General features: G+C 45.0%; 1 protein-coding gene across 1 annotated transcript in view; it reads left to right on the forward strand.

The window, feature by feature from the left end:
• The window catches only part of astn1 (astrotactin 1), a 3,463,295-nt gene that overhangs the window by 2,364,653 nt on the left and 1,085,695 nt on the right, over positions 1-12,947 (forward strand). The window lies entirely within an intron of this gene.

The raw sequence follows: 12,947 nt of genomic DNA on the forward strand, positions 1-12,947 counted from the left end.
GTCTGCTGCTATGGACTGCAGGCTGATGTGTCTTTCTAAAGGCAGCACAGAAGTTTCAGAACAAAAGAAATAGGAGCAGGAGTAGGCCATTCAGCCCCTCGAGCCTGCTCCGCCATTCAATAAGAATATGGCTGATCTGACCTGGGCAGGTTTAGAGGAGATATGAGGGGAAGTTTCTTCACCCAGAGGAAAGTGGGGTTCTGGAACTCACTGCCTGAAAGGGTGGTAGAGGCAGAAACCCTCACCACATTTTAAAACGACTTGGACGTGCACTTAAAGTGCCGTAACCTACAGGACTACGGACCAAGAGCTGGAAAGTGGGATTAGGCTGGATAGTTCTTGGTCGGCTGGCACAGACACGATGGGTCAAAATGGCCTCCTTCCATGCTGTAAATTTCTATGATTTTATGATCTTGGCCTCAACTCCACTTTCCTGACTGTTCCCCATAACTCTTGACTCCCTTATTGTTCAAAAATCTGTCTATCTCCACCTTGAATATATTCAATAACCCAGCCTCCACAGCTCCCTGGGGCAGAGAATTCCATAGATTTACAACCCTCTGAGAATAAATTCCTCCTCATCTCCATCTTAAATGGACGACCCCTTATTCTGAAACTATACCCCCTAGTTCTAGATTCCCCTAGTTCTAGAACGAGGAGAAACATCCTCTCTGCATCTACCCTGTCAAGTCTCCTTCGAGTCTTATATGTTTCAATAAGATCACCTCTCATTCTTCTAAACTCCAATGAGAATAGGCCCAACCTGCTCAACCTTTCTTCATAAGACAGTCCCTTCATCTCAGGAATCAACCTCGTGAACCTTCTCTGAACTGCCTCCAATGCAAGTATATCCTTCCTTAAATAAGCAGACCAAAACTGTACGTAGTACTCGAGGTGTGGCCTCACCAACGCCCTGTACAGTTGTAGCAAGGCTTCCCTACTTTTAGACTCCATCCCCCTTCCAATAAATGTAAACATTCCATTTGCCTTCCTAAATACTTGCTGTACCTGCATGCTAACCTTTTGTGTTCCATGTACAAGGATCCCCAGATCCCTCTGTTTCCTGGTGGTTGAGCTGTTTCAATGCATTTTACACGAGTCTTAAACCAATGATAGCACCAATGGGAATACAAACAAACAGACCCAGGAAATCCCTGTGTAACTCACTCTGCAGGCTATGTAGGCACAACTTTTTTTTGAGGGGAAACAGTGGCGCACCTCATTTTGTATTTTAGTAGCCTTTAATAGTTCTAAACCGAGAAAGGCTGTTTGTGACATTTGTGGATGAATGCTCAACACAGTCATAGGATATTCCTCTGTTTTCTTTGAGTTGATGTTTCTACTAAACTAGCAGAGGAATGTTCTGTGAACATTGTCATAACCTCTTAAGTATTCAACTGTGAATATCGCCAACAGTAATTGGTGGTCTTTAGTCTTCTCCTCAAAGAGAATGCTGGGGTTTGGAAGGAAAAGCATTTCTCTGCTCATCCATGGGAACATTTGTGTATTGTTTATGCCTTTTCTTGAAAGCTCATAGTCCAATTCAGAAAATGAGATGACTTGTGGCATCAGTACGGATCAGTCTGTTGACCAGAATCAATCTTATCTCTCTGTCTGTCTGCCAGAAAGCAGCTTCTATCTGCTCGCCCCAGGCCAGTGGCTGTAATTTGAATTCAATTATGTGAGTCAATAGCTGGGAGCAGAAGGGACTCCATTAACTTTAAACTGCTGCTTTATCTTGAGATAGTAAATTCTGCCGACTGTCTCGTGGTTAACCTCCAGAACATCTTCTAATCTTCAGCTCGTTGTTGTTGCTCAATCGTAGGTCAGGCTGCTCAGAGTAGGGGAGAAAATATGACCTCTTCATGTCACGCTCGAAGATAAGTGAAATATGCTGCCCACTGTCTCAGAACCTGCTTCGCCAGACCGGAGGTATAGAGAAGACATGGAATTAAAAATCCTAAAGTAAATGTCACTTTTGGCCTGGATTTTGCCAACAGACCTTTCGTGGGTTTGTCAGCAGAGAATTCTTCTAATCCGGCATCTTTTCCAGTGCGCCGCCCTCGAAGGGGATCTGTGGCATGTGTGAGCAGGTCAAGAGACAGTGAGGCTCTTCAACCAATCAGATTGAATAATCCTCACTGAGATACGCAGGTTCCAAACCAGGAAGTATGAAGCAGGAAATTTAAATGATGTACAGAATGTGAATTAAAGATAGGGAAATACAAATGGGATTAAGGGAGAAAGATAAAAGAGACAGACAGAAAAAGTAAAAATAATAAAATATTTTAATTTTTATTTTTTTTAACCCTCCAACACTAATTTTCTTCTGAGGGAATGAGATTCCACATGTGTAAAATTAATTTTTCAGAGCCAGAGTGGTTGTTCAGCAGTCATTATAATTTATCACCAATGTTCCCTTTAATTTCTTTTGAGCCATGTGGCCTCTTTAACAGGCTGCACAACCCATTCAACATTCCGCTCATGCACCTTTTTTTCTATTTTAAAAGCCGGTTCACCGGCTTCGTGGAAGCTCAAGGGCATGTTGCTTATCACGCTGGTTAAAAACTCACTCACTCCTGAACGCATCAGCCTGACTTTTTCTGCCGTTTTTAGTGCAGAACGAGTGGGCAAGTACAGCAAGTTTACAACATTGCGGTTATTTCAATGCCTAGTCTATCGGTGAGGACTGCAACAGCGCCCCCTGTGGAGGAGCGGGGTATCTCTGTCAGCAACTTTTGGATTTCCGTGTTTAACTGTGTGCACTCCAGAAGTTGCTGTCCAATTTGTTCCACACTAATGGCAAGCACTAGTAACCTCTCCTTAATGGTTGCCAGTCTGTTGAAGTTAATTCCCAGTGTTAGGAATGTCAACAAGCTGGAGAACTGGATAGCACAGTGGATTAAATTAGTGTCCTTTAACTCATGGAGGGGGGGGGGGGGGGGGTGGAGTGTGAAATTGCCCCGTGCCCGGTTTGGGGCACATTATTTGAATTATATGAAGGGAACTGGTCTCTTCGAGGCAAATAAATTAGTGGGGCGGTAACCGGGCATTCGTGGGGTGGTCGTAGCGTGCGAGTCTCAGTGCAGCGCTCAGCGCGTCAGCATGGCTCTGATGACGTCAGCGCGGCGCTGATGTGCCGCGTTAAGCTGATTCGTCGCAGCGACCTGCCCCCTCTTTTAAAGGGTAGGACCGCTGCGAGCTCTGCAGCCACCAGGGAGGGTGTGCGCCGGGCCAGCGGCCACCATTGTCGGGCCGGCTGACAGAAAAAAGATGGTGGCTGTGGCGTTACCACCTCCACCATGAAGGCGGCCGTGGCGCCCCAGCCACCACAGCTTATCGCCACCGAGTATCTGTCAGTGCCATTGCCCCTCGCTGACATCGCGTCCTGCAGGGCAATTTGCACGGGGTGATAAAGGGTCAGCGCGCATGGCGATGACAGCATTGGTGGGAGCGCACCTTGCTAATCGTAGGCCGCAGCATAAACCACTTTCCGCAGTCCGAGCCCCGGGGCCAATTCCGGGGGTGAGCGCTCTGGCTGCCGCGCCCATGCGTTAGTGTTTCTTTGCCCCACAACGCCTCCCGGAGCCACTAATAGGCCTTTCCCAAAGTGGGTGTGACTGCAGCTCAGAACTCTTAATTGCCCTATGAAATTGCCCAGCATGCCAGTCGGTTGTATACAACCGCAACAAAAAAGATCAAGAAGAATAAAGCCGGAAGGACCACCCAGCATCGACCTCGACACCGGCTTCGGATAACGGCACATCCAGCCCAGTCGACTCTGCAAAGTCCTCCTCACTTACATCTGGGGACTTGTGCCGAAATTGGGAGAGCTGTCCCACAGACTAGTCAAGCAAAAGCCTGACATTGTCATATTCACAGAATCATACCTTTCAGTTCCCAGTCTCTTCCTTCACCATTCCTAATCTGTCACCATTCAGATAATAGTCTGTCTCTCTGTTTTTACCACCAAAGTGGATAACCTCACATTTATCCACATTATACTTCATCTGCCATGCATTTCCTTAAATACGGAGACCAAAACTGTACAAGTATTCCAGGTGTGGCCTCAACAATACCCTGTACAGTTGTAGCAGGACTTCTCTGCTTTTATATTCTATCCCCTTTGCAATAAAGGCCAACATTCAATTTGCCTTCCTGATTACTTGCTGTACCTGCATACTAACTTTTTGTGTTTCATGCACAAGAACCTCCCAGGTCCCTCTGTACTGCAGCACTTTGCAATTTTTCTCCATTTAAATTATAATTTGCTTTTCTATTTTTTCTTCCAAAATGGATGACCTCATATTTTCCCACATTATACTCCAACTGCCAAATTTTTGCCCACTCACTTAGCCTGTCTATATCCCATTGCAGATTTTTTGTGTCCTCCTCACAATTTGCTTTCCCACCCATCTTTGTATCATCAGCAAACTTGGTTGCATTACACTCAGTCCCTTCATCCAAGTCATTAATATAGATTGTAAATAGTTAAGGCCCCAGCACCGATCAATGCGGCACCCTACTTGTCACTGTTTGCCAACTGGAAAATTACCCATTTACCCCGACTCTCTGTTTTCTGTTAGTTAGCCAATCCTCTATCCATGCTAATATATTACCCCCAATGCCGTGAACCTTTATCTTGTGCAGTAACCTTTTATGTGGCACCTTATCGGATGCCTTCTGGAAATCCAAATACACCACATCCACTGGTTCCCCCTTATCCACCCTGCTCGTTACATTCTCAAAGAACTGCAATTTGTCAAACAAGATTTCCCTTTCATAAAAGCATGCTGACTCTACTTGATTGAATTATGCTTTTCTAAATGTTCTGCTACTGCTTCCTTAATAATGGACTCCAGCATTTTCTCAATGACAGATGTTAGGCTAACTGGTCGATAGTTTCCTGCTTTTTGTCTGCCTCCTTTTTTAAATAGAGGTGTTACATTTGTGGTGTTCCAACCCACTGGGACCACCGCAGAATCCAGGGAATTTTGGTAGATTTTCACCAATGCATCCACTATCTCTGCAGCCACTTCTTTTAAGACCCTGGGATATAAGTCATTAGGTCCAGGGGACTTGTCTGCCTTTAGTCCCATTATTTTGCCGAGTACTATTTCTTTAGTGATAGTGATTGTATTAAGTTCCTCCCTCCCTATAGCTCCTTGATTATCCACTATTGGGATGTTTTTAGTGCCTTCTACCGTGAAGACTGATACAAAATATTTGTTCAATGTCTCTGCCATTTCCCTGTTCCCCATTATTAATTCCCTAGTCTCATCCTCTAAGGGATCAATATTTACTTTCGCCATTCTTTTCCTTTTTCTGTACCTATACATAAAAACTATACTACAGAAACTCTTACTATCTGTTTTTATATTTTGTGCTAGTTTACTTTCATAATCTATCTTCCCTCTCTTTATCAATTTTTTTAGTCATTCTTTGCTGGCTTTTGAAAGTTTCCCAATCCTCTGGCATCCCACTCGTTTTGGCCACATTGTATGTCCTTGTTTTCAGTTTGATACCATCTCTTATTTGTTTAGTATGCCACGATGGTTATCTCTTCTATTACAGTCTTTCCTTTGCATTGGAGTATATTTATGTTGCGAGTTATGAAATATCTCCTTAAAAGGTCTGCCACTGCTCATCAACCATCCCATACTTTAACAGCAGCGGGGTGGGGGCCCACGGGAGTTACAACAGAGCTTGGTCTCCAGTCGTCTTTGTTAACCCTCGCCAATGGACCAAGACCTAGCTCTGTCAAGCCCATGTAGTGGCTGGTGTGCAAAGGTCACCACACGTTAAAAAAATCCACTCACAGGCATCTTCCACCCTTTAAGATGTAACTCATTGTAACACATGTGAGCCCATCTTTCTTTTTCGTGTGAAGAGCGTCATCCTATTCACGAGGGACTGCCCCGTCGTAGTAGTACTTTAATCTATTTTCCAAGTCCACTTTAGTCAACTCTATCCTCATACCTTTGTAGTCTCCTTTATTTAAGCTTAGGACACTGGTTTGAAACCCAACTTTCTCACCCTCCAACTGAATTTGAAATAGTCACTCATTCCTGGAGGATCCTTTACTACGAGATCATTTATTAATCCTGTCTCATTACACAGTACCAAATCTAAGATAACCTGCTCCCTGATTGGTTCCGCAATGTACTGTTCAAGGAAACTATCCCAGATACACTCTATGAACTCTTCCTCAAGGCTACCCTGGCCAATTTGCTTTGTCCAATCAATATGAAGGTTAACATTTGCCATGATTATTGCAGTTCCTTTTTTACAAGCCTCCATTATTTCTTGATTTATACTCCGTCCAACAGAGTTGCTACTGTTAGGGTGCCCACCAGCGACTTTTTCCCCTTCTTATTCCTTATCTCCACCCAAACTCATTCAACATCTTGATCTTCTGAGCCAATATTGTTTCTCACTAATGCACTGACCTCATCCTTTATTAACAGTGCTACCTCACCTCCTTTTCCTTTCTGTCTGTCCTTCCGAATTGTCAAATACCCCTGAATAGTTAGTTCCCAGTCCTGGTCACCTTGCAACCACATCTCTGTAATGGCTATAAGATCATACCCATTTGTATCTATTTGTGCCATCAACTCATCTATATTGTTGCGAATGCTGCGTGCATTCAGATAAAGAGCTTTTAAATTTGTTTTTTTTTTACCATATTTTCGTGCTTTGATCCCATGTTCTGATTCACCTTTATGTTTATACATTCTGTCCCTTCCTGGCACGCTCTGGCCTGTCCCACCGGCAGGACAGACACACTAGAGATGGTGGTACAGTGGCATACAGTCAGCAGGGAAGGTGGTAGTACAGAAAGGAGAAAGTGTGTATCAGATGACTGCTTCCCCTTCAGGTTTAATGGCCCCTAACTCAACCCAACATAATTATTGCCCCTGTAACCACAACCTCCTCAATTCTGACCCAACCTCATAGTTCTCGGCCAAAGCTGTTTGCATGTTGTTGTTAGTGAAAAGGAAGAAGAAAATAAACTTGTATTTATATTGCACACCTCATGGCCTCAGGAGGCAGCTCTTCAATATTACTTCTTGGTCTTTAAAATCTTTTGGAGCATCCTGAGATCGTGAAACGCGATATATAAATGCACATTCTTTCTCTCTCATAGCACTTTACAGCCAATAAAATAAATTTTGAATTGGAGTCTGTCATGTTAGGTGATGCTGTGGAATGCACCCCGACATCTTATTTGAAGAAGGGGTGGAGAACATGGCGGGCACCACAACCGATCCTGATCTGGCCCTCACCTGAAGCTCTCACGCCGACACATCTAGCAGGATTTCTTGGAAAGTAATCAAGAGCGGGAACGCCGGCCAGTTGCTCTCCCCCTAATGAAAGGGTACTGAGGTCACCTCCATCAGTTAACATGGGGTCTCCCTGGTTCTCATGTCTGAGCATCAACCGACTGATGCCATTGCTCTTTACGTTAAAGTTATGGCTTCAGATGTTGTGCTCTCACACTGCAGTGATATTTCTCATCTGACTGCGGTCTTCCGGTCTGGAAATATTGCTTTCTCCACTTGATATATATCCTCAACCTTTGGATAAATCAAATTAATAACTTCAGTTTATAAAAAAAAAAATCTGGAATTTCTGAGTTTTTTTGCACACTGATTTACTGCAGTGCAGAAAATAGCAGAAAATCCCAAGCATTAACTCTTGCCTTTGAACAGTACGTGTTTTCCATGTGTAGATTTAAATCGGCAGTAAATGTGAGAAATACAGCTCAGTGAAAGCTGTAAAGAGGAAAAATCCTGCAAGGGCGCCTCAATGGTGCGCGCCGCTAACTGCCAGCCAGAATATTCAATGGTACCATGTCACTCCGTCAGGGCAGAGAGAGAGCCCGGTGAGCCCCAGGGGAAATTCTTTTTTTGGATCTTCTGCCCACAATGGAGCAAGCAGGCTTCCCGAATTGATTTATATTTCGTTAAGGTTTCAGCTGCCGTGAGTTCTGTTGAGGCTTATAAGAACATAAGAAATAGGAGCAGGAGTAGGCCATATGGCCCCTCGAGCCTGCTCCGCCATTTAATACGATCATGGCTGATCCGATCATGGACTCAGGTCCACTTCCCCGCCCGCTCCCCATAACCCCTTATCGGTTAAGGAACTGTCTATCTCTGTCTTAAATTTATTCAATGTCCCAGCTTCCACAGTTCTCTGAGGCAGCGAATTCCACAGATCCACAACCCTCTGAGAGAAGAAATTCCTCCTCATCTCAGTTTTAAATGGGCGGCCCCTTATTCTAAGTTTGTGCCCCCTACTTCTAGTCTCCCCCATCAGTGGAAACATTCTCTCTGCATCCACCTTGTCAAACCTCCTCATAATCTTATACGTTTCGATAAGATCACCTCTTATTCTTCTGAATTCCAATGAGTAGAGGCCCAACATACTCAACCTTTCCTCATAAGTCAACCCCCTCATTTCCGGATTCAACCGAGTGAACCTTCTCTGAACTGCCTCCAAAGCAAGTATATCCTTTCATAAATATGGAAACCAAAACTGCACACAGTATTCCAGGTGTGGCCTCACCGATACCCTGTATAACTGTAGCATAGAGGGCATAAAGGGCAGAATTTCTTTGAGAGGCTGGGGAACCCCTCCAGACATGTCCCCTTGCTGATGGGGATGGGGTAAATGGGCAATTCAACCATGGCCTCCCTACCTAAATTCAAAGGGCCAGTCTAAACGGGGCAGACTGCTGGTGGAACCAGCACCCATCTCAAATTCCTAACCCAGCAAGTGGAAGTTGGGCTTTCCATCCTCTCTGGCCCAGGTAATTGTATAGCTCAGATATTTCAATCTGGTAACTGAAATTGGTGACAGATTAGGAAAAGGAGAGGTGCAAAGAGACCTGGGTGTCATGGTACATCAGTCATTGAAGGTTGGCATGCAGGTACAGCAGGCGGTTAAGAAAGCAAATGGCATGTTGGCCTTCATAGCGAGGGGATTTGAGTACAGGGGCAGGGAGGTGTTGCTACAGTTGTACAGGGCTTTGGTGAGGCCACACCTGGAGTATTGTGTATAGTTTTGGTCTCCTAACCTGAGGAAGGACATTCTTGCTATTGAGGGAGTGCAGCCAAGGTTCACCAGACTGATTCTCGGGATGGCGGGACTGACCTATCAAGAAAGACTGGATCAACTGGGCTTGTATTCACTGGAGTTCAGAAGAATGAGAGGGGACCTCATAGAAACGTTTAAAATTCTGACGGGTTCAGACAGGTTAGATGCAGGAAGAATGTTCCCAATGTTGGGGAAGTCCAGAACCAGGGGACACAGTCTAAGGATAAGGGGTAAGCCATTTAGGACCGAGATGAGGAGGAATTTCTTCACCCAGAGAGTGGTGAACCTGTGGAATTCTCTACCACAGAAAGTTGTTGAGGCCAATTCACTAAATATATTCAAAAAAGGAGTTAGATGAAGTCCTTACTACTAGGGGGATCAAGGGGTATGGTGAGAAAGCAGGAATGGGGTACTGAAGTTGCATGTTCAGCCATGAACTCATTGAATGGCGGTGCAGGCTAGAAGGGCCGAATGGCCTACTCCTGCACCTATTTTCTATGTTTCTAAACCACCCATTGAACAGATTTTGGAGGCAAACTCACTCAATTGAAATTTACCTGCACATTCTGAACATTGGGCACCTATCACACAATGTGTTTGTTGTCCAGCAAAAATCATGTCATTTGTACCATGAATGGTCAGTGCCATCAGGATAGGCGTGTTTCTTGCTAATTCCCATTGGACATCCACTGGTCGCATCTTAGAAATTGCAGCATAGAAAGAGGTCCTTCAGCCCATCATGCATGGGCTGGCACTAGCTCTTCAACTGGAGCTAAAGCAGTAATGGCGGTGTGGGAGGTGTAGGATTATATAGGACATACGGCACAGAAACAGTCCATATCGGCGTTTATGCTTCACTGAAAACTCTTCCCATCTTTCCGCATCTAAACTATCCGCATAATCCTCGATTACCTTCTCCCTCATATGCTTGTCTAACCTCCCCTTAAAATGCATCGATACTATTCGCTTCAACCACTCCCTGTGGCAGCGAGTTCCACATTCTCACCACTCTTTGGGTAAAGAAGTTTCTTCTGAATTCCCGATTGGATTTCTTGCTGACTATCGTTCTTGATGGCCTCTAGTTTTGTTCTATCACTCTGCATTAGCATCCCTCACCTTGCTGGGTGCAAAAACAACAGCTTTCTAGCCATGTATTGGGCCCAAGTTTCAACTGGATCTGCTCCTATTTTTTTGGAGCAACTCGTTGTTTTTTGAGTATCCTAGAAATTGCAATTCACCACATTTAGTTTGCTCCAGTTTCAGTGAGTTAGTTTCGTTTTGTTTTAGTTCAGTTTTTTTTTCAAAAGGGGTCGTGTACAGCCACTTACACCTGTTTTGCAAGTTTGAACTGCGAAAAGTTACTCCAAACTAAATTAGAACGGAGTAAGTGTCCACTTTTGTACGCCAGGAAAAACCTTGTGTAGAGTTAAGAAATCAGCGCAGCTAGCCAGAGGTGGGCGGCGGGGGATGGGGGGGCGGGGGAGCGAGGAAAGAGAGAGCACTTAACACCTTCACTTTTAAAAATAAAGAACCATCATCAATGTTAAATGATAAATCAATCAATCAATAAATTAAAAATTAAAATTTAAAATTTAAAAAATGAAAAAATTAATCAATCAATAAATAAATAAATAAATAAAAGTCCCTACCCCACCTACTGCAGCACGCAGCGCCTATCCATTCAGCCAGCAGTATATCTTCGTCCGTTTGGCCAGGAACGGTGAGAAAGCGCTCACCCAGCAGCAAAGGAAATCACGCAGCAGTATACCTTCAGCCATTTAAAGATGGGCGATTGCCAATGTTTCTGTGCCATTGCGCACGCTCCAACGCACATGCGCAACGCTGCCGGCACTCACAGACACGCTGGGCCCTAGCCCCGCCCCCATGCTGGCTGTGCAGACACACCACGTCGATAGCTCCGCTCCCCGCAGCTCAAGCTGCGCTGCGCCGACTGGAATGGAGGCCTGCAGACATATAGCGAGGTATTTTTTAGGCACACTTTTAATTCTAAGTAATAGGCGCAAGGCCTGGAGGTGCGCCATTCTAATGGCCAGTTCAAACTTGGGCCCATTATGTGCAGCTTTCAGTCTATCTGTGAATGGGAGACATGTTTAAAATGTTGTACTCACCGCTTTCATTTCCAATAGCTCCTTTCAAGACACCCTTTCAAGCTTTGAAGTTGGGGAGGAAGCTAAGATCTGTTGAAATCTCAGGGTTTTTTTCCCATCTTGCTCATGATTATTTGGACAGCCAATTATTGATGCTGTTTTGATTCATGAAGCTCTTTGAAAAAGCAGACTGAAAAAGTAGAAGAGAATGGAGGAAAGTTGAAGAAGGAACAGCAAACATCAGAAGCCTTGAAGTACTACCTCAGGACATACTCAGAAGGCTAAGAATTTACAATACAGCAATGAAAGCAAAAAAAAAAGATTCATTATTGGATGCTACTTTCACAAGAAACCTATGATTCATTTCTGCTAGTTTGAAAGGTGAAGGATCCAAACTTTTTCCTCATTCATACCCAGATATTAGAAATCAAAAAGACCTGAGGCACATTTAGGTACAGGTTGAACCTCCCTTATCCGGGACTCCCTTATCCGGCACCACCCCTCGTCCGACATTATTCTGGTAGCCGGGGGGTGCATGCGCAGAACGCGGCCAACCTCCATCCCGACTTTGGGCCCACTGACACTTGGCCCGCCAATACGTCACAGCCTGCCGACACTTCGGGGCACCGACCTCCTCCTCCCCCCCTCCCCCCCCCCCATCCCCCCCTCCCTGATCTCGGGCCGTCTCCCCATCCCCCTACCCCCACCTCCCTCTCGCTGACCTCTATTTATCCGGCAAAATCCCTTATTCGGCACAGGCCCGGTCCCAAGGGTGCCAGATAAGGGAGGTTCAACCTGTACTGTATTCTCTGCGAAGATTCTTTGGAGTTGTGTGGAATGTGTTTGATGGCACCTTCAGTAAACGAGACCTGTCCAATTAACTCCACCCATCTAGCTGCCTACACGCCCTGGCCTGGATTTTGCTGGTGCTCAGAGGGTGCTTTCGGTGGCGGGTCCGCTCTCAAAATGTAAACAATGTCATCAGACCCGCTTACTTTTAATTGGCCGGGCACCTCACAGGGCGGACTTAATGAGACCTATCAGGGAAAAATCATTTCAACAGAGCGCGATGGGACCGGGAGCAGGGTCTCAGTCCACCACCTACCTCGACCACACTTAGCCCGACTCGGTACGTGACATCGCGGCCTCTGTGTTTGTGCTAGTTTCTTCTGGTGGAGGGAGCCGCTGCCTGCTGTCAGAGTGGCACCTGAGGACAGAGTTGGATTGTTCAATGTTGAGCGCACATGGCTAATAATTTAAAAATAATTAAAATTATTACATCAGGCCTCATACTTCAGTATAAAATGAATTTTCCTGCAGCCCTTCACCTTGTTGCCTCAACAAAGGTGACAATGTGAAATCTGTACTCATTTCACAATGGAGATATTTCCACTGTCTGTGTGTTCAGTATAACCAAAATGGTAAATTTATCACTTTGCATCCTTGTCAATGTCATTCTTTAGCTAATGCAATTCTGTAAATTTGAGAAGATTGTTTATTTTTTTTTTTAAGTGTGGAATGTACCTCTGCAGCCAAAAATTCAGCAGCTGGGCCCTGAGAAACATAGAAAAATAGGTGCAGGAGTAGGCCATTCGGCCCTTCGAGCCTGCACCACCATTCAGTAAGATCATGGCTGATCATTCACCTCAGTACCCCTTTCCTGCTTTCTCTCCATACCCTTGATCCCTTTAGCTGTAAGGGCCATATCCAACTCCCTCTTGAATATATCTAACGAACTGG

This window comes from Pristiophorus japonicus, chromosome 8, assembly GCF_044704955.1.
Source record: "Pristiophorus japonicus isolate sPriJap1 chromosome 8, sPriJap1.hap1, whole genome shotgun sequence".
Classification (NCBI taxonomy): Eukaryota; Metazoa; Chordata; class Chondrichthyes; family Pristiophoridae; genus Pristiophorus; species Pristiophorus japonicus.